Genomic DNA, 21,027 nt, shown 5'->3' on the forward strand with positions numbered 1-21,027 from the left:
ATAAGCCGATCAAATGCAAGCTACTCCACAAAATTCTCAAATGCAAGTTGATTCAAGCCCAAACATCTACCGTACTAGAGTCGAACCCAAAAGCATCCACATCAGACACATCAGTCCTATAATGGGTAGCACCAAGCATAAACCTTGTCAAGTGAAATGCTAGCTACAAAGAAAATGACATTGAACCAAGAATTGAGTTCTACTCTTTGCTCAAGAAGCATATGGGAGCATAAACATCAAAGTGGCATTATCCAAATACATCAACATATCATCTCGAGTAGTTGGGAGCACTCGTAGACCATAGGCATAACCAAATTGGAGGTAAAATAACCTATCAACCAAGGTAGCATAAATCCCAACCAACAACAAAGCGTGTGCATCCAAATCAAGGCTCAATAGCTCTCAAATAGCATATCTAGGCATAAACCATGATGACCAAGCATCAATAAATCCTTGCATAAATCAAGCTATGGAAGCTCAAACCAAGTCCCAAAGCATCTCAAAAGATTGGGCAAACATCCCCAAAGCATTTGGGCATCAAATATCAAGCCTCGGGAGCATCATATAAGCTAGGAGCATGACATTTTCTTGCTGTAAATAAACTCAGATCTGTTGTAGAACATTCCGTGATCAAAATTTGGCAGATTTGACATTGCCATTCGTCCAGAGCATGCTAAAACCCCAAGTTAGACTCTTACCTTGCCTAACTCAGGTTTCCGATACTTGAGATATGAGAAAAAATGAGAATTTTGAGCCGGATTGTGAAACAGGTGCAAAAAAACGTGAGATGCTACTGTGGGGCCTGCTGGTTATGCTATGGATAAGGGGGCAAATGCGGGCATGCAAGGTGCCCAATGAAGGCAAGGAATACCTGTAAAGAGCCTGTGAGGGCCGGGGAGAGGCGGGAGATGAAATCTTACGTCGAGGGGAAGAAGCCATGGCTGGCATTGAAGCTTCAAGCTCTAGGTCTTCAAATCCGGGTTGAAATAATGCTAGGCCAAGCTTCACAATCAAGATTTGATCCAAAGCTCTGATGAAGGGGATGCAATGGCAGTAGAGAAGGAGAAGAGGAAGATGCGGGAGTGAAGAGCACACACAATGTAGGTGCTGACAAGAATTATATATGGCAGCCTTATTTGCACTATCTCATATATACGAATAAAGAATACGAGCGGTCACTATACACGGGAAAGCCTAAGGGCCTTTTACCCCAATAGAAGAAAGACTTGAATGTAAAAGGAAGCATACAATAATAAGCACACCGTAATATGCTAGCAAGAAAAGCACTAGGATCATTGTAATTTATTTTGTAAAAGAGTGCCAAGCTCTCTCCCATACAAACTGTGAAGAATAAGAGGTGCGGGTTGAGGCCCACGCTAATAGGAAGGAGAAGAAAGGAGAGTAGAGGAAGGGACAAAGGCTAGACTAGAAAGGGGAATGGCCGCCCAAGGAGGGGATAAGGGCATGTACATAAGTCAAGAAATGAATAAAGAAGCTCATTCTTGTGTGTGGAAAAACTTGTTCTCTTCTTGTTTCTTATTCTTGCTTCCTTCTTGTGCATGAGAGAGGGAGAAAGGGAGTGTGAGGGAGTGAGGGACCATGCAAGGAATGTGAGGGAGTGAGGGACCATGCAGAAGCTCTTCTTCTCCTCTCTTCATCATCATCATCTTCTCTTCTCCCTTCTTGTGCACATAGCTATGGAGGTCGAATCTTGGACCTTGGAGATGGAGCTTTCTTGAGGTTGCATCTTGAATTATGGAGCCATTGGTGGATTCGTGGGAAGAGGTACTCGATCGGATTCAAAGGTAAGCTCACTACATTAGTGTGTGGAAGAGTACACATGGCTATGTGAGAGATAGCCGTAGCTCTTAGCTTGAAATGCTTGAAGCAATAAGCAGTCCTTAGATCTTGCTGGTTTTCCCGTGAGGGCGATGACATTTTGGTTTCATTGCGAGGACCAACATATTCAAGCTTGAGTGCTTGCACACTCTAAATCAAGTGGTGAAGTAAGAGTTCATCTTTGAAACGGTGCTTGGTTTTAGGTAGGAAGTAAGGGAGTCGAAGGGTATACGATCTATTTTGTGGATTAGTTTAGGTTTAGGAAGCTTCTTGTACATTGGTTAGAGTAGGAGTTGTGTATTTTGATTAGATTTGAGGCACAAGGGTGTGGAAAATAAGACAAAAGAAGGAAAAGATAACTCTTTGGATAACCAAGAAATAGGAAAACATGGAAAGAAAGGAAAGAGATTTTTTATGCCCATGAAGGAAAATAGAGTGTGAAGGAAGAAAGAGTGAATAAAAAAGGTGAAAGAAGGGGAAGAGAGAGCTCATTTGAATTCAGTGAGATTGAGAGAGGGCTAGTAAGAGAGAGACAAGGACTAATAGGTCTATAGGCAACAACACCTATGATCCTCGCCATTGACACTTTCGGCCCTTCTAGTTATGCTCTAAATCCTTTTTGCTAATTGTTTCATTGTTCTAGAATCCTAAGTACATTAAAAAGTGAGAATTAAGTCATAGAAGAGGATATTTGTGCCATTCAACAGGTTTTCAAGCATCGCTGATTGGATGGCCAAATTTGAGTCACTTAAGGTTGACCCACTTTGAGTGCAACTCAGATGAGGGTCTGACCACTTGGCCTTGGATAGAAAAACTTGGGCCTTCAATGGCCAAATTTGGGGCCTTGAACGGTCAAATCTATGACTCGGACGACCGAGTCTAGGACTCATACAAGCTGTCCAAAAACCTATTTTTTGAAAATTTTGGGACTTGTTAGATCTTGTTGCCAGCTGATCAGGAATCAGGGTGAAGTCTTGACCAATAGGTGGAACCATAGAACTATTTGTACTTGAAAACCTTGATCTAGCAGTTTGGGGGAAGACTGAAATACTGACCATTGGCTGCTACCGTAGATAGAGACCCAAGTTCACCCACTCGGTTGAATGGCTATGTCAAACCACCTGTCATGAATCGTAGATGACCCAACATCAATTATTAGGAGTAATCAAAACCCCGTCCAAAAGTAGCCAGAATGGGAAATTGATTGGACATAGTTGACTTCATCAAAGGTTACACTCGACATTGTAGGCATTTAAGTACATGTGAAAGCTGGGAAGTCTGATTTTTCATAACACACACTAAGTCACACTGCTAGTGTATAAGTGTTACACATTTGCAAACTATTGGGTTAACAAGGAGGAACACACTAAGAGGGATTAAGATAAAAACAAACCCACCAATAGGAGTACAACCTTGAGAGTCAACAGAAGAGTGACCCAAGACACCAGGAACAAAGACCTAGAGGAGACACACCCATCAAACCATTGAGGGAAGGAAAGGCTAGCCAAGATTAGGGATACAACTTTAGTCGGCGGTCTATTGACCTCATAGAAGCACTATGGACATGAGGAAACTACTATGGCATGCACCAAATCAAATGAAAGCAATCTCGACCTTGACCTTGACCTTAACGTGGTAGAGTACCCAAAAAATATCCACCAACTTGCTACACAGTACGTCCACCAATAGACAGGATTAGTGTACCATGGAAGACTAGTACTCAAGATGTCATAGCCGACCTTGAGGAGGAGAGGAGATTGGCAAGGATAGCATTGCAGTGCATTGTGAGTTATAGCTAAGAGCAAAGGGCTCAAATATTACATCAAGAGAGAGAGCTCAGTGAGGTTCAAAGGATCCTAGACATTTTAGATATGAACAAAACAAGAGGCAATGCCGATATAGAGAGATCCCTAGAAGCTGACCTTACAGTGAGTGAGCTACTCACAAAAAGATTGCTAGAAAATACCAATGTTGAGCAAAGTGGGGCAACCTTGGCATGACATCATTGCTAGTTGGGCTGGGAGTTACCCCAAATGTGAGGAGCCAAACGAAAATACCCATAGTTGCAAAGAAACTTGATAAATACTAGGCAAGCAATGACCCTTATAGCTTTGTCTAGTAGTTTGAGTAGGTATACGAGGCTAACAAACTCACAAATCTTGCTCAACAAGCACAAGAATTTGGTCTTTGCTTGGGAGACAAGGGCCCAAACTTGGTTCACTAGTCTAGACAATGTTGAATGCAATAACCTCACTCAGTTGTGAAGGATATTTGCTTGGGAGACAAGGGCTAGAAGACTTGGTTCACTAGTCTAGACAATGTTGAATGCAATAACCTCACTCAGTTGTGAAGGATCTCTTCATCAAGAGATTCTCAGAGGTAGGATACTTCGATAACCTCATTGTTAAGCTGATCAATGTCAGCCCCACCACAAAAAGATAAGGAGGACATATGGAACTACGTCACACATGTGAGGAGTCTCTATAGGAGGATACTTGTAGTTGAGCAGCCCAATGAGAAAGTGGTCTCTACCATGTTCATTAACGGGATCTGCAATGAGAAACTCTATAAGGCCCTTGCAAGCAACTTGAACATGAAAAGGGATGTGCTTGCAAGAGTTTTTGAGGAGGCTATATGGGGAGATGACTTGCTTAGGGTGAGAAGCTCTTGAGTTGTGAAGCAAGGTAGCAATGAATTTAGAAACATTGAGAGAGCTACTATAACTAGCGAGTAGCCAGCCCCCAGCGGCCAGTCCCCTAGTGAACAAGAAAAAGGAAAGAGAATTGACCAAACCAAAGCTATAGTCGAGCTAGCCACACTACAAGAGTTAATATGAAGGCCAATATGACCTCACGTGTAGTGCATACATTGTGGAGAGAACCACCTGCCTTCTGAATGTCCTAATCCTACATCAAGGCCTTGTGTCAATTGCGGAAGATTTGGGCATGATACCATAAACCTTACACTCAGCCATACTGTCTAGGAGTTAGGAAACCATACTTCAAAAGGGGATCCCCTTTGGCTCTCCTTGCACCTAAGGATTCAAAGCCAGTCACCTAGAGGATAGACATCAACCCAATGTGAATCCCTAGACTGTGATGACCTATCGTGACCCATCCCCATCAAGCGATGCCCTAGTGCACTTTGTGGAGGAAGATTCTTACTTGAACCGTTATGTCTCTTATGACTAAGAGGGTAATCCCATATTGATGGGGACTATAGACCTATGTCAGTCATGGCCTTAGCAGAGGAAGAGGTAGAGGACTAGGAGGAGCTTAGAACCAGGAACCCATCACATGTTGGATGTGTGGCCACCTAGGGCATATCTTGTCTCACTACCTTGAAAAAAAGAGTAAGAAAATAGAGAGAAGGCCGACTTGAGATGCCCCAAATGTGGAGTCACACACGTTTGCTAATTGCCCTAGGTGAAAGCCCTCCACTAGCTTAGTAATCATACAATCTATGCTAATCATACCCTTTTTCATCGAGTTACCTAACAATGATGCCACACCTATTCCCATAAATGTCATGACACGAGCTCAAAGAAAGTAGGCCGATATCTCATTACCTAAACCTAACAAATTGGATCCATCCTCTATAGGGAAGAAAAGTCGATGACAAAGGAAAAAGAGAATTAAGGCAAAAATAATGTTCAATATCGAGAGTGAGACCACATTAACCAAGGGAAAATAGGTAACTAATGTTGAAGCAGAAACCTTTGCTCCTAAGACAAGAGACAAGGGAAGCACCAAGGTTGGAGAGTATGTTGACCCCAACCAGTAGCTAAAGGCTACGGATAAAGTCAAGGAATGGATAAAAGAAGTGCAAGATCACCTTCAAGATGCTGAACCTATTGTTGAGGACGAGATTAACAACCATGAGCACACTAGTCTCTCCCACGTATCTGAGAGTAGGAGAAACAATATCACCACATAGGAATCTGCATGGGCAGAATGAGGGGGCCATAACTACACAAATGGATCAAGAGCATTGGAGGGAGGCAATGAAGCTAAGGAGGGAAAGACGGATGGAAAATTGTCAACCACACTAATAACAACTTGTGTGACATTATCATTGGGATAATTGCTTAGGCAAAACTCTACACTTTGGCAAGAATTGAAGTGATGGGTGGAACATAGTAATGAACATAAACTACAAGACTTTCCAAACCACGATACCATAACACATATACAAAGCCTAACCATGAATCCAATGTCTATGTCCCCACAATTGAATGCCTTTTGGGAGGGTAGTGAGATGCACACAGTCTTACATGTTGTTGCCTTAAGAGATACTACACGAAAGGGGATAGTGGACATACAAGCAGGAGTTAATGCACTTAGTCACACATTCTTGCAAGATTGGGGAAACCCACTAGTGGAAACCACAAAATTCAATGTCACTCTAGCAAATGGGATGAAGGTTAGACATTCCAAATCCTACTATAGGAAAACCTTGGATGAGGAATGTTAGAGTGATAGAGGGTTTGGGTAATGGCTTGATATTCTTGGGTAATAGATCAAAAGTAGTCCGTGGGAGATGGACACTTGGAAAACCTCACAAATGAACTTAGATACTATCTCTACCCTACTAAACGGTGAATCAAGGCCTAGAAGTGATTATGGACCTCTAACAAGGTACATTCATTGCCTTGAGGATGAGCAAGACTGGATGGATATATTGGAAACCATTGATCCCCCATTCTCGCAGGATGATGATGAATATAGTCAAGATGTATATTTAGCTAGTAAGGCTAACAATGGCATCACTTCTAACCTACCCACAGTGCCTCTGTGCATGATGGCAAGGAGTCCCATTAGCCAACCAATGCGAATGACCTATCAAGTCCCAACAAACAAATTAGAACTCCACAAAATCCTTGAGTACCTATCAAGTGAGCTAGCAACCAACCCAACTACCAATTTAAAGCTTCTCAAGGATCTTATGGAAAGCAAAGAGTGGCAATGGACTAAGGTGTAGACTTAACTTGTCATATAACTGGACTCTCATGACAAGTGTGGTAGAGCTCAAAAGTAGAAACCTTGCAAGCGACATGTAGTTCTAGTGTGAGGATTTTGACGATGGGTATGAAGATTGATGTTCCATCAATGAGGAGAGTGAAGAGGAAGTAGAGACCATAGAATATGACATGGATGGAAGATCTCTTGTCAAATCAATGTAGACACTAAACCCTAAGAGATCAATATGTTTTGAGTAAGCAAAGGAGTTACCAAGGTAGGTTGTGATCGAACTTGGCTATGGTAGATTATGAGCAAGTGGGATTAGTTCAATGCCTTGCATCACACAATAATTTCGGTGGAGTCAGCTTCAAAGTTGCGACCACCAAGAGAAATAGCCTCTTCTAGTGAGGATAATGAGATGAGCTCTGATAGTGACCCTGAAATAGCTCGACCACTCGGCACCCAATGCACCAAGGGGAATCTTCCAGTCCATCTAAGCTGCATGAAGTTAAAGAAGGAGAGAAAGAAATGGTCAAAGTCTTCAAAAGCTGAATGGAAAAAGAAACCTCAAGACCTACCTGAGCACTTCATGAAGCATAAAAAGGGTGATTGAATAGTAGTGTTAGTAGACACAAAAGAGAAAGGGCAAGCAAGTGAACCTATCAAAGGACCAACCAAGGTTAAGGAGGTCAACTTGTCGAGAGAGGAGGACAAGCCTCGACCCATGTATATAGAATATGAAAGTAGATGAGGGATTTGATGGGGATGCACAATGGAAGGTGGTTGAGACATGGATATGAAGGCTCAAGCTTTCTTCATTCTCTTCTTCTTCATTCTTCTCATTATATCTTCTCTACCATTCACTTTTCCAAGTATCTTACAAAGTGATAGACACTTTGACCTATAGAACACTTTATACAGCCTCTCACACACTTACTTAATACAACCATAGGTTAAGGCTTAGGATATGCCTTATTTCTCAACACTTTCCCTCAAGCTTAGAATGAGCTTGTCAATATAATACTCCAAGTGCACTCCTGAAATACTCAAATTTATCTTTACCTAATGCTTTGGTAAAGATATCAGCAACTTTTGACATGGACCAAGCCAACCTCTCTATCAATGACATTCTCTCTAATGAAGTGATAGTGCACTTCTATGTGTTTTGTCCTGGCATGGTAGACTAGGTTCTTTGCTAACATAATGTTGCTAATGTTGTCACAATATATGATGACTCCACCATCAATTGCAATCCCCATGTCACATAAAACCAATCTCAATCATGTCTACTCACATACTGCCAATGCAGTAGCTCAGTACTCAGCTTCTGTACTTGATAGAGAAACTGTAGGTTGCTTTTTGTTGCTCCAACTTACCATGGTTGATCCAAATAAAAGTGCATAACCACTAGTGGATCTCCTATCCATAAGATTACCTACCTAGTCTGCATCAGTATACCTAAACAAGGTGGGCTTTATTCCCTTCTCATCGAATAAGTCAAATCCAACGGACTTCTTCACATACCTTAGAACTTTCCTCACTGCATCCAAATGTGATTTACATGGTCTTTGCATAATTTGGCTAATCAATCCAACATCATAACTCAAATCTAGTCTTGTAATGGTTAAGTAGATAAGACTACCAACCATCTTTCTAAAGATAGTCACACCTTCCACATATTTCCCATCATCAATCATTTCAATGTTTTGATCCAAGGGAGTATCCACCACTAGCTTACATCTTTTCATGCCATACTTCTCCAATATCTCCAAAGAATACTATATTTCTACCAAATCAAATACCATGCTAGTGTATCAATGACGTCAATGCCCAAAAAATATCTCAAAAATCAAGTTCCTTTATGTCAAATTCTTTATAAAGACCATGCTTAACTTCGGCAATCTCCCTCTCAAGTGTACCTATAATAATGAGGTCATCAACATAGATGACAACCACAATCATGCCATCCTCTTTATGTCTCACATAGAGTGAGTAATCAGCCATACTCTGTTGAAATCCCATGCTGCACAAGAATCTATTAATCCTCTCACACCAAGCTCTTGGTACTTGCTTCAGTCCATACAATGCCTTGTTCAACTTGCATACATAATGTAGGTATTTAGGATTCACATACCCTTTAGGCTGATCCATGTATACTTCCACCTCTCATCTAACCGAGACTACCTTGCCATAGGACTAGATTCGTTGGGAATCCATCCAACCACTTCTCTCTATGGAAGCTCTTAGTTATCTAATTACCTACCAGATTATGTGAAAAATATAAAAATAGCTTCATTAATTAAAAAGAATCCTTTTATGCACAATTGTTTGTTTGTGTAATTTACTCACAGACATACAATCAGAATTAAAAGAATTCATTGATTATGTTTCATAATGTGTGTTCTCCTGCCCATACAGGAGAAAAATTACAATTTCATGTGCTCCCTCATCTGGCACATCTATACGTCACCAAGATCAAATCCATCTATAGCTAGCATTTTTAGGTGTCCCAAGTAGAACTTGGGCCATACAAGGGACCAAGTAGTTCCTAGGTGCGTAAAGGATTTACTAGCCACAGCCTCCCTGGCACCCTATCCACCTCCTACTTAATATGATCCCTGCTGGGAGACCTCTCGCCATCGGAGTCGGTCCATGCTTCCACGGTAGTAAAAAAAACATTTCTTCTTGGTATGGGGATTCAACACCTATCCTTCGGGGAGGTATATGGCTCCTCAGTTTTTATCAGTTCCAATACTTAATTCAATCAGGATTTAATCTAGAAAATCACAAACAAGATTGATGTCTTCAAGCAGTTATGACTTCAATCAATCATGCAACTTTCAAGTGATGATTAATCTAGTAGCAAACCGATACTTGAATTTCACATAATGAACTCTTTCCCTTGGAATTTAACTAAGGGTATCTAGATTTTGGGGTCTCTAACTTCCCAGTTTAAGGTTTATTCTTGTAACCAAGCTTCTTGGCCTTAAGTTAGTTTCTTTAACTTAGAGATATTTTCGGTCTTAAAATCTTCTATCAAAGCTTCTAGATTAAACTATATCATTGACTAATTTCTTTGGGGTTCATTCTTAATAAATCCATCTTGAAAATTTTCTCATGATTTCTCTTGAGTTCTAGAATTTTGTAGTTTTTCTAACAGTTTCTAGCCTATAAGATTTTCTAATTATTTACCAAGTGAATACTCTAAGATTGTAGTATTTCTTAAGAGACTTATTTTATTTCTATTGAATTTGGTTAGAATTTTTCAAAAAAAACCTATGGTATCGAAATTGGTAAAGGGTTTTATCTGTGCCCCTGACTCCGTTAGTGAATCTCGTACTCGCAACTCTAGCTGTTGCTTCTAGTTAGTAGGGTTGTTCACAATTTCTATTTTTGAATTCCTTTTTTCGAGGCCATGATGGAAATATGATTCATAGAAGAAGAAGAAGAAGAATATGGCAGAAATACTAGTTGGCAAGGGTGTAGACTCTCAATGACAATGATGGTTATTGCGGGATTCAATGATGTAGGCCTCACAGATGGTTCTTCTTGCCTCGTGGAGAGCAATACTTCTCTCTCTCTCTAGTAGATGGAATAGGGATGAGAGTAGAGGTATGACTTCTAACCGGATTGATAGAATAAGATAAAGTTCTTCAATGTCTTCTCTTCTCGTATTAGAGTAAAAAAGGATGAGAGACCTTCAGCATATCCCCTTCCTTGGGTTGAATGGAATGATGTCTCTTCGTCTCGCAGAATAGAGTCTCCTCCTTCTCGATGAATGTATTGTCCTCATCAAGATTGCTCTTGTCCCCCTCTCCCTGGTCATCCCCAAGCCCTAAATTTATAGTTTGGCAGAGGGGATGAAAGAGAGGACTCTTGCTTTTTAGCATTTTTCGATGACATCATCGATGACAAAGAGAGAACACTTTCTTTTACTGCTTCTGATGACATCATTGATGATGTTAGAGAGGGAGCTCCATTTTTGTAGTGTGAAGATAAAAATTTACAAATCTATGGGCAAGCATCATGTGGCATGTCGTCGGGTAGCCGTCACTCTAAGGCTTACATGACCAAGGTAGTGACCAAGGCATAGACCTTGGCATCTTGGCCTTGGCATACTTGGCAACAAGCTACAAAGGCTTTGTTGGTGCCATTGGTTGCGCATGAGAAGATCCCACTAGCTTGTGGGAAAATCTTCCCGGGAGGTCACCCATCGTCCTGACAGTGTCGTCACCCAAGTGCACTGTTGAGATATCAAGCTTCACTCGTGATATGCCAGGGTGACCCTTGTGCATTTATGTCACCGATTTGTCAGTTGTAGATGCGGTTGGTACACCGCCCATGAATAATAGCTAGATGACAGCTATCCTTATCTACTCTAGTTCGTTTATGGTGCAGCACATGAACAATTCTGTGACAAGTGCAGAAGAAAGCAACGATGTGTGGTATGTTGACTCAGGTGCATCAAACCACATGACAGGTAATGCAGAATGGATGGAGGATGCAAGGAAAATGGAAAAACCAGGATTTGTGGAGACTGGTGATGATACTGCACATCCTATTGTGCAGATTGGAAAAATTCCTTTGTCTATGCAGGATGGGAAAAAGAAATACCTGTCCGATGTATTTCATGTCCCGAATATCACCAAGAATCTGGTTTCTGTTGGTCAAATGGTTGAGCAGGGCTTGCAAGTCAGATTTAATCCTCATGGATGCTTTGTTGAGGATATGAAAAATAAAGGTCGCTTGATAGCAAAAGGAAAGAAGAAGGGCAGAATGTTTACATTGGATGCAGACATGCCTGAATTGAGTGCAGCAATGTTTGCACATGGGACCGGTGCAGTTGCAGATATTGATATCTGGCATAAACGCATTGGTCATGTTAATGTACAGCGACTTAAATCAATGTAGGCCCAAAACATTGTTGCAGAATTGCCTAAATTCAAGGTTGCAGAAATGCATAAGGTATGTGAAGCCTGTCAGTTTGGAAAACAGGCAAGGAAACCATTTCCTAAACATGTTCAAGAGAGTAAGAAGCCATTGGAATTAATCCACTCTGATGTGTGGACTACTAAAGCTGCATCTCTTGGAGCCTGTCATTATTTTGTCACTTTTATTGATGACTATAGCAGAAAAGTTTGGGTGTATTTTATGAAAAAGAAAAGTGAAGTTTTTGGGCATTTCAAAACTCTTAAAGCTATGGTTGAAAAAGAAACAGGCCTACAAATAAAATGCCTAAGGTCAGATGGAGGGGGAGAGTACCTCTCAAATGAGTTTGCAAGGTTCCTGCAGGAGCATGGCATAAAGCAGCAATATTCATGCAGTCATACCCCACAACAAAATGGAATTGCAGAAAGGAAAAACATGCATATTGGAGAGGTATCTCGTGCCATGCTCAACGAAAAAGACTTGCCAGATTTTTACTGGGCTGAAGCAGTTGCTACAGCAGTCTATATAATGAACAGGACTCCCACTGTAGCAATACATGGGATGACTCCAGAGGAGAGGTATACTGGTAGGAAACCAGATATTTCTCATTTGAAAATTTTTGGTTGCATTGCCTATGTACATGTACCAAATGAGTTGAGATCCAAGTTGGATCCAAAAGCTGAGAAGGGCATCTTTATTGGTTACTCTCTGCAACAAAAAGGATATAGATGCTATAACCCTTCTACTCATAAGTTTACAGTGAGCAGAGATGTTGTTTTTGATGAGATGAGTAGCTGGTATAAACCAGTAAATGTGATTGATGATGTAGATGCACAAAACCGTAATGCTGCACAGAATTCACAGCAGCAGTCACAAAATATTAGTGGACCTGGAGCGTCCTCTAGTAGTGGTTCACATTCTTCGCCATGGACAGGCAGATTGAGATCAGGAGAATATTCTCAAAGCAATGCAGATAGTGGTATGCAGGTATCACGAAAAGGAAAAGAGAAGGTAGATCAGCCCATGTTTGATGTGAATGCAGGTTACTCTTATGTGGATGGTGAATCGAGTGGCTCAGAACAGAGCATTGATGATGAGTTGGGTATTCCTTCTATTGTTACACCTGGAGTAAGGAAGCCCAGGGATGTTTTGAGAGCACCTGGGAGTGAAGCTACTTTGTGCATATCGACCAGAGTTAGGTATCCTGTGGATAGACTGAAATATGATGGATTTACAGCCATTCACTATGCATATATGGTCAAAGTGATACAGGAACCAGAACCCACTTCTTTTGAGCAAGCCATGGGAAAAGAAAAATGGGAGAAAGCCATGGATGAAGAAATGGATACCTTGGAAGCAAATGCTACATGGGAATTGGTACCTTTGCCTAAAGGTAAGAATGCAATTGGCTGTAAGTGGGTTTATAAGGTGAAGCACAATGCAGATGGTTCTGCGAATAGATACAAGGCAAGATTAGTAGTCAAGGGGTATGCACAAACATATGGCATTGACTATGAAGAAACATTCAGTCCGGTTGCAAGGATGGCAACCGTAAGAGCAATCATTGCTATGGCTGTATCAAAGGAATGGTTCTTACATCAGATGGATGTAAAGAATGCCTTCTTGCATGGTGACTTGCAAGAAGAGGTCTATATGGAGCAGCCACCAGGTTATGTGCATGATGTTCATCCTGAGTTTGTTTGCAGGTTGAAGAAAGCCTTGTATGGCTTAAAGCAAGCACCTAGAGCATGGTCTGACAAGATAGGACAGTATCATTCACTATTGGCTTTCAGATTTCCAAGGCAGATTTCTCACTTTATGTGAGAAAAACAGAGAAAGGTATTATGCTACTTGTGATTTATGTTGATGCTTTGATTATGACAGGTGACAGTGATGAAGATATCCTTCATGTGAAAATGCTATTGAAGCAAAAGTTTGAGATGAAGGATTTGGGAGAGCTGCGTTATTTCTTGGGCATTGAGGTGATTAGATCACCAAGTGGGATACGGCTCTTGCAGAGACAGTATGGATTGGACATGCTGTCCAAATATGGGATGACAGGCTGTAAGCCTATTTCAGTTCCTTTGGAGCAGAATGTGAAGCTGAGCGCAGATGCAGGTGAGCTTCTGGAAGACCCTACTATGTACAGACGCATAGTAGGAAGTTTGATTTATATGACTATTACCAAGCTAGATTTGAGCTATGCTGTTGGATTGGTAAGTCAGTTTATGCAAGCTCCAAGGAAACCGCATTTGGATGCGGCTAGATGCATACTCAGGTATGTGAAGTCCACATTGCAGTATTGACTATTTTATGAGACTGGGGTTCAGATACAGTTGCATGGATACACTGATGCTGATTGGGCTGGTAGTATTTCGGATAGACGATCTACCAGTGGATATGTGTTCTCTTTTGGGAGTGCTGCAGTCACTTGGAGCAGCAAGAAACAGCCTACAGTTGCCTTGTCGAGCACAGAGGCTGAGTACAGGGGTGCAACAATGGCTGCATGTGAGGTAGCTTGGTTGCATAAGCTACTTTACGATATGCATCAGCCTACAGATGGGCCAGTTGTCATTTATTGTGACAACATGAGTAGTATACACTTGGCAAATAACCCAGTCTATCATGCTAGAACAAAGCACATTGAGGTGCATTATCACTATGTGCGGGAGAGAGTTTTACTAGGTCTTATTGATCTAGTTTATGTTAGCACAGAGGATCAGGTAGCTGACATATTCACGAAGGCATTGGGCGCAGAGAAGCTGCGCAAGTTCAGAGACCTGCTTGGTGTGCAGGAATTGGGATTGAGCTCGAGGGGGAGTGTTGAGATATCGAGCTCCACTCGTGATATGCCAGGGTGACCGTTGTGCATTTATGTCACCGACTTGTCAGTTGTAGATGCGGTTGGTACACCGCGCATGAATAATAGCTAGATGACAGCTATCCTTATCTACTCTAGTTCGTGGTTCAGTTAGTATGCCACCTTTTGGTTTGAGACCCATATATAGGGTTCTTCTATTTCTTTGTATGAGACTTCTTTTTGGCTTACACAACTAAGAAGAGGAAAACTATTTTTAGACTCCACCCTTGTGTGTATTCCCCCATTGTGCAAGCAAGAAAGCTACAAGTGAGACTCCTTCCTTCTCTCCCACAATCTTGACATGCACTTGGCTGCCAAGTGACTATCCACTAGGCTAGTTCTTTTTGTTAATCTATACTACAAACATAGTATTAATAAGCTAGTCTTAGGAGGGTCTCCCAAGTCTTTCTTCCATGAATTGGCATATAATACCTCATTAATAATAATTATTATCTTCATATATGTATAATGGTAAGATGCATAATCGTCAAAACCAAATCTTTTAATAGGGTATCTCAACCTGCTAGACTTGCATACCACTAGATTACTCAATGGTGCCTTTATATTTCCATGTGCTTTCTTTACACCTAGTGTCTTGACTAAAGGAGCTCTCTGAACCACTAGAATCATCATCAAGAATTGCATGACTAGTAGATACATTATTACTATGTGGCACTTTCTTCTTCCCTTTGACATTACCTGCAACACTAGTATATGACCTAAGGATGTGGGACTACTCCTTAGTCTCTAGACCAAGGATTGGTTGTAGATCCACTACAAGATGATATCTCTAGTCCACTAAGAGTCTATGATTCCTACTTTTCTACTTGCTCATGACTATCATGGTTATCAACATCATTCAACACATCTCCACTAAATACATACCAACTACTCATCTCATAAAAAATAACATCCCTCCTCACCCAAAACTCCCCACTAATAGGGTTACAATAATAATATCCTTTCTCCTCAGTAGAGTATCCAATGAAAATATATTTTTCAACCTTTGGGTCCAAATTCTTTTATGACTCATTAGGCACATGAACATATGCAATACAACCAAATACTTTAAAGTGTGATACATTAGGTTTCTTTCCTTTAAAACTTTCTTTAGGAGTCATACCATGAGTTGCAATTGTGGGAGACCTATTCATAATGTAGACAATAGTATGAATAGACTTTAAAAAAAAAGCTTCGGTATATTCTTTTCAGTCAAATCAATATCCATGCAACTTCTACAACATGTCTATTTTTCCTTTCTGCAAGCCGATTTTGTTGTGGGGTATACCTATTACGTAACCTGGCGCTTTATCCCATGAGACCTAAAAAAGTCATTGAACTCATTAGAGTAGTATTCTCTAGCTCCATCTGACCTCAAGCATGCAACTTTTAAGCATGTTTCTATTTCAACAATAGCGTTGAAAGTTTTGTAGTGCTTGAACACTTCACTCTTTTCCTTCATGAAATATAGCCAAGTTTTCTAGAGCAATTATCAATGAATGTAACAAAGTACTTACTGTCACCAAGAGATATATTTCGGGTAGGCCCAATTTACTCTTTGTAGCTTCATAGATGTAAGCCCAATTCAAACATTTGTAAGCACAACATCAAGTATATCCTTTATTACATCTCTCTCATGTGAAAACGGTTGCCTTGCTTGTTTTCCAAATTCACATGCTTCACAAACTTAATGTAGTTCTACAACTCTAAATCTAGGAAAATCTATAACCAACCCTTTGGATTGCATTAATTTTAGCCTTTGTAAGTTTTTATGTCCAATACATTTGTATCATATTTCAATATTTGGAACTACACCTTTGCCTTTAACATACATATTAACATTTATATCAGGGATTTCAACATCCAAAGTAAGCATGCGATCAACTCTACTTTCTTTTGTACCAACCTTTACATTTATTAAAGTCTTCAAAAAAGTTTTCCTTCTCATTAAATCTAACCTACAACCCTTTCTCTACCATTTATGTCATCCCCCTCATGGGCAAACCACCAAGACCCACGGACTGCTTATTGCTTCAAGCGTTTCAAGTCGAGAGCTATGGCTACCTCTTACATAACCCTGCATACTCTTCCACACACTAATGTAGTGAGCTTACCTTCGAATCCAATCAAGCACCTCCTCCCATGAATCCACCGATGGCTCCATGCTTCAATATGCAACCTCAAGCAAGCTCCATCTCCAAGCTTTGAGCTTTGACCTCCATAGCCATGCACACAAGATGGGAGAAGAGAAGAAGATGATGATGAAGACAAGAGAAGAAGAGCTTCTCCATGGTCACTCTCACACACTCTCTCCCTATCTTACACTCCCTCTCTCATGCACAAGAAGCAAGCAAGAGCAAGAAATAAGAAGAGAGCAAGTTCTACCACACACAAGAATGAGCTTCTTTATTTATTTCTTGACTTATATACATGCACTTATCCCCTCCTTGGGTGGTCATCCCCCTTTTTGTTCTAGACTTTGTCCCTTCCTCTACTCTCCTTTCTTCTCCTTCCTATTAGCATAGGCCTCAACCTGTGCCTCTCATTCTTTACAATTTACATGGGAGAGAGCCTGACACTCTTTCACAAAATAAATTATAACGCACCTGACACTTTTCTTGCTAGCATATTATGGTGTGCTTCATATTGTGCGCTTCCTTTTACATTCGAGGATTTTTTCTGCACTTCATGTCTTCAGATTTTTTTTAAAAGTGTGCTTTTCTCTTCCATTTTTCTCTCCTTGGGAGTGTCTTCCATTTCCAATTTCTGGGCTTTTCCATCTTGGACTTCCTAGGGTTTAACATTACCCCTCTCCTAGCTGGGTGCCAATTCCATGGCACCTAATGACACGGGTTAAGTTTGCAGAGGGCTGATGAGGAATGGTGTGTGGGGTTGTTGAGGAGGTGGGCCACATTGGGCATGTTTTGTGAAGTGAGTTCTAGAGGTTTCCAATGGCAAAGATAGATGAGTGGTCGACGAAGACCTCTGTAGGTGTTGGTTTACCTCACCACTGTACAATGTTCCTAAAAAGAAAAAGAGTGCACTTCCTATAAGGGGTTGTGTCTACCACCTTACTATGCACTGCTCTGTGTGAGGGTCCTTGGGTAATTCACTATATGTATACCCTCTATATCACGTGCATTCAAGGCCTATTTCTAAATATCCTTATTTGTGAATTTTTCCTTAATAAAACATAACCCTTTTATATTCAATTTGTAAGTAACCCCTTTATATGGGACCCTTATGTGTAAAAAATGTGTAAAAATAGTATCTTAAAAATTACTTATGTTAAACCCATGTGATACATACATATATTTATGACTGAGCTCCTCGAAACTAGAACCATAGGCAAGCCTAAAGTGTTGTCCCACACTTGAGGACCCAATTTATGTAAAATGGAGGTGCTTTGAGTGACTTAGAGAGATAATTCTATCAATTAAGTCCTACCCTTGATGTGCACTAAGTTGTGATGTGGGGGAAGGGCTAGAGTGGTCTCTAGGTGCAATGCTTGTGACACTCGTAGAGTACAGATGGGCTGATTTCATTATTGTGTTTCTTTTCTTTCCACTTCTTTCATTCTTGTCCTTTTTATTTTTATTTTATTTTATTTTCTTTTATTTTTATTTTTCCTATTTTATTTTATTTATTTTCCTTTTTTTGAATTATAAAGGGAGCACACTAAGAAACATCTCATTCATGAGCAAGGGCCAGGTTGCGTTTGGTGGCTTGAGGGCTTTGCTTGGAAAGGCTCTACTATGTAGATACCTCTTCAAGTTAGCTCTTACATTGAGTGGAGTAGATTACAAATGGATGGTTACACTAGTGAATCTACTGTCACTCATGTCTTCTAAGCGATTCATACAAAATGTTGGCAAGAGGGTGGCCCTCATCATGAGATGCACCATTACAGAGCTATCTATCCCATCATTGATATCAAAAAAGAGGGGTGGCAACCACTCTTTCTCTGTAGAATATTTGCAATAGACATAGATAGTTACACGTAGTGATGAAGGCGAGATCAGGGTGTGAGGAGAAGTCTTTGAGGAAACTTGGTATAGATGGATGGAGGTCTCTTTCAATGAAGATCAAGCTTCCTTTAGGGGTTAAGACATTTACGTTGTATATAAGAGGGAAGTCGTATCTACCATGTACCTACCGGTTGAAATCAACTCCAATCCTTCTTGGGTAGGGCATGTAGGTAGGATCATCTCGTTCATTTGGTAAGGTGCTGCAAAAATCCATCCAGGCCTCTAGGTTGGAGTCTTGAATGTTTTTGTGCCACCTAGGCTGAGCCTCATATCCCTCCATCCTCTAGGGTACCTCCACCACCTTATCTTCCCAGTAATCTGCAGGTTCCTATTGCCACCTCGTGGGATATCTCATCCATTCCTCTAAACATCTCCTCCCTAACCTTTCGGAAAGCTTAATGACATCCTCCACCACCCTAGGAGATAGTACTCTATCCAATGTATGAAGGAAGGTGAAGGAGAACTTGAAGGGGTGGCCAAAATTTTCCCATTGCTCCCACACTGCAAGTTCTTAGCCCCAATTGATAGGGTCCCACTCCTGGCTTTGAGGGATGGCCACTTGTGGAACTTTCAATGTCTTGTCTTGGAGCTCCTTGGGAGCAAGTTCCACATGTTCTCTTATTTTGTGCCTCATCTCTACCATTTGTTCAGGTGGCACAGCTTCCTCCCCTTGCTCTTTTGGTTGTACTTGTGGTTGTAGAGGGGGCTTGGTTCCTGCACTTGTTCTTTCTCTTGTTGGTCTGGTTTGAAATTGGGCTCTTCTTCTTGGACCAGCTCCATTGGCTCTTGTTGAAGTGGCTGCACTTGCTGTTTGGGCTCCCCAAGCCTTAGCAAGGCAAGTTCCCATGAGGTTAAGCCAAATGAGATTAGATGGGCACATTGCTCCTCTACTCCCAACTTGGTGTTAGGCTTGGGTGCCTTGGCATGGAATCCATGTTGCAGCATCCTCCTTTCCAGTTCTAGTTTTATTTTTACTTCTTTCAGTGTTTCTTCTCCACGTGACTACGCGACTTTCAACACTGTGCTAAAAAATGTGCGTTGTTGCTCCAGCATTCTTGTCTCGATAGCAGCAGATTTTCTCTCTACTAGGAGGTGTTCACTCTCAGAATGGGCCAACTTGTAATCTAAGTCTTTGACTATATCTTCATTCTTGGCTACCTATTCCTCTACTTTCTCTTTAATTTTCTCTAGCCCTTGATTTTGATACCATGCTGGGGTGGTGATCACGTGCTGTTGTTCTCGCCACAATGTGTGTATTTGTTGCTGCTTCTGGTTTTTGTATTCTACTTGTTTCCTCAGTACATCTTGCTCATGGAGAGTTGCTTGAAGCTAGTTGTGCAACTCCATCAGCTTCTTTGTGGTCTCCTCATCTCTTTGGGTCCTTGCCACCTATAGCTTTGTCTTTACCTCTTCAACTCCTTGATTTCAAGCTCTAGGTGGTTGTTCTTCCTAGAGTTGAAGGTGCACATGTTTTCTAAGGAAATGGGATTCTCTCTTTCTTTATCATATAAATCCTTTAGGCTCTCTTCTCCTTCCCTTGCCTTTAAGGCCTCTTTTAGTATGATTATCTCCCTATTTATGATGGTCATTACCATAGCTTGTTCTACCTTGTAATCTGTGAAGGTGATCTGCTCTTCTTCGAGTTCTGTAAACATGGCCATTTTATCCTCTATCACCTTGTCGAGTTGGCTTTGAAGCTAGTTTACCAATTCATCGTGATCTTCAGTGTTGCGCATGGCTGAAGGCACCGAAGTAGTTGACACTTCTAAGCAGGATACCTTTGGCCCTTGGCGTGATAGTTTCTTAGCTTCTACTACTGGCCTCTTTATTTCTACAAGGGGGGCTCCTTCGCTAGGTGTGTAGGAACAATTTATAGTACTTTTCTTACTAAGTACTACACCCAAGCCATGTGAGAGATGGATTCTTGGACCTGAAAAGTGACAAAAATGTGCTAAAATATTTTAATTAAGGCAAAAAACCAGCCTCATTGGAAGTAGCAGTGACGGATTTGTCAATTTCAGCATCGTAATATGAGATTTGAAAGCCTTTTCGATGAGCAGTTTTGCACATTTTTCATAAATTTTCCAGGTGCTAGATCAAGCCAGACCAAGTAATTGGCAGTTCGGGACCTCAAGACGAACTGGCTAGATTTTTCGCAACTCAAAACGAGATGCAGAGCCTGACAGTACCAAGGTCAAAATGGACAAGAGATTTAGAAAGTTGGGCATGGAATTGGCCCCCTTTAAAAGAAACAAATTCATAATTGGGGGGGGGGAGGGGCATTTTTGAAATGGCACAACTACAACCACCACCCCCTTTGTGCCAATTTTTTAGATGGAGGCTATGGTAGACTACAAGCAAGGCATCCAATAGGCATTGGCAATGATCTTCCTGATTTTTTTGTTCCTTA

This window comes from Lygodium microphyllum, chromosome 2 (genome assembly GCF_053477565.2).
Source record: "Lygodium microphyllum isolate KBCC chromosome 2, Lygodium_microphyllum_v1.1.10, whole genome shotgun sequence".
NCBI classification, from domain to species: Eukaryota; Viridiplantae; Streptophyta; class Polypodiopsida; order Schizaeales; family Lygodiaceae; genus Lygodium; species Lygodium microphyllum.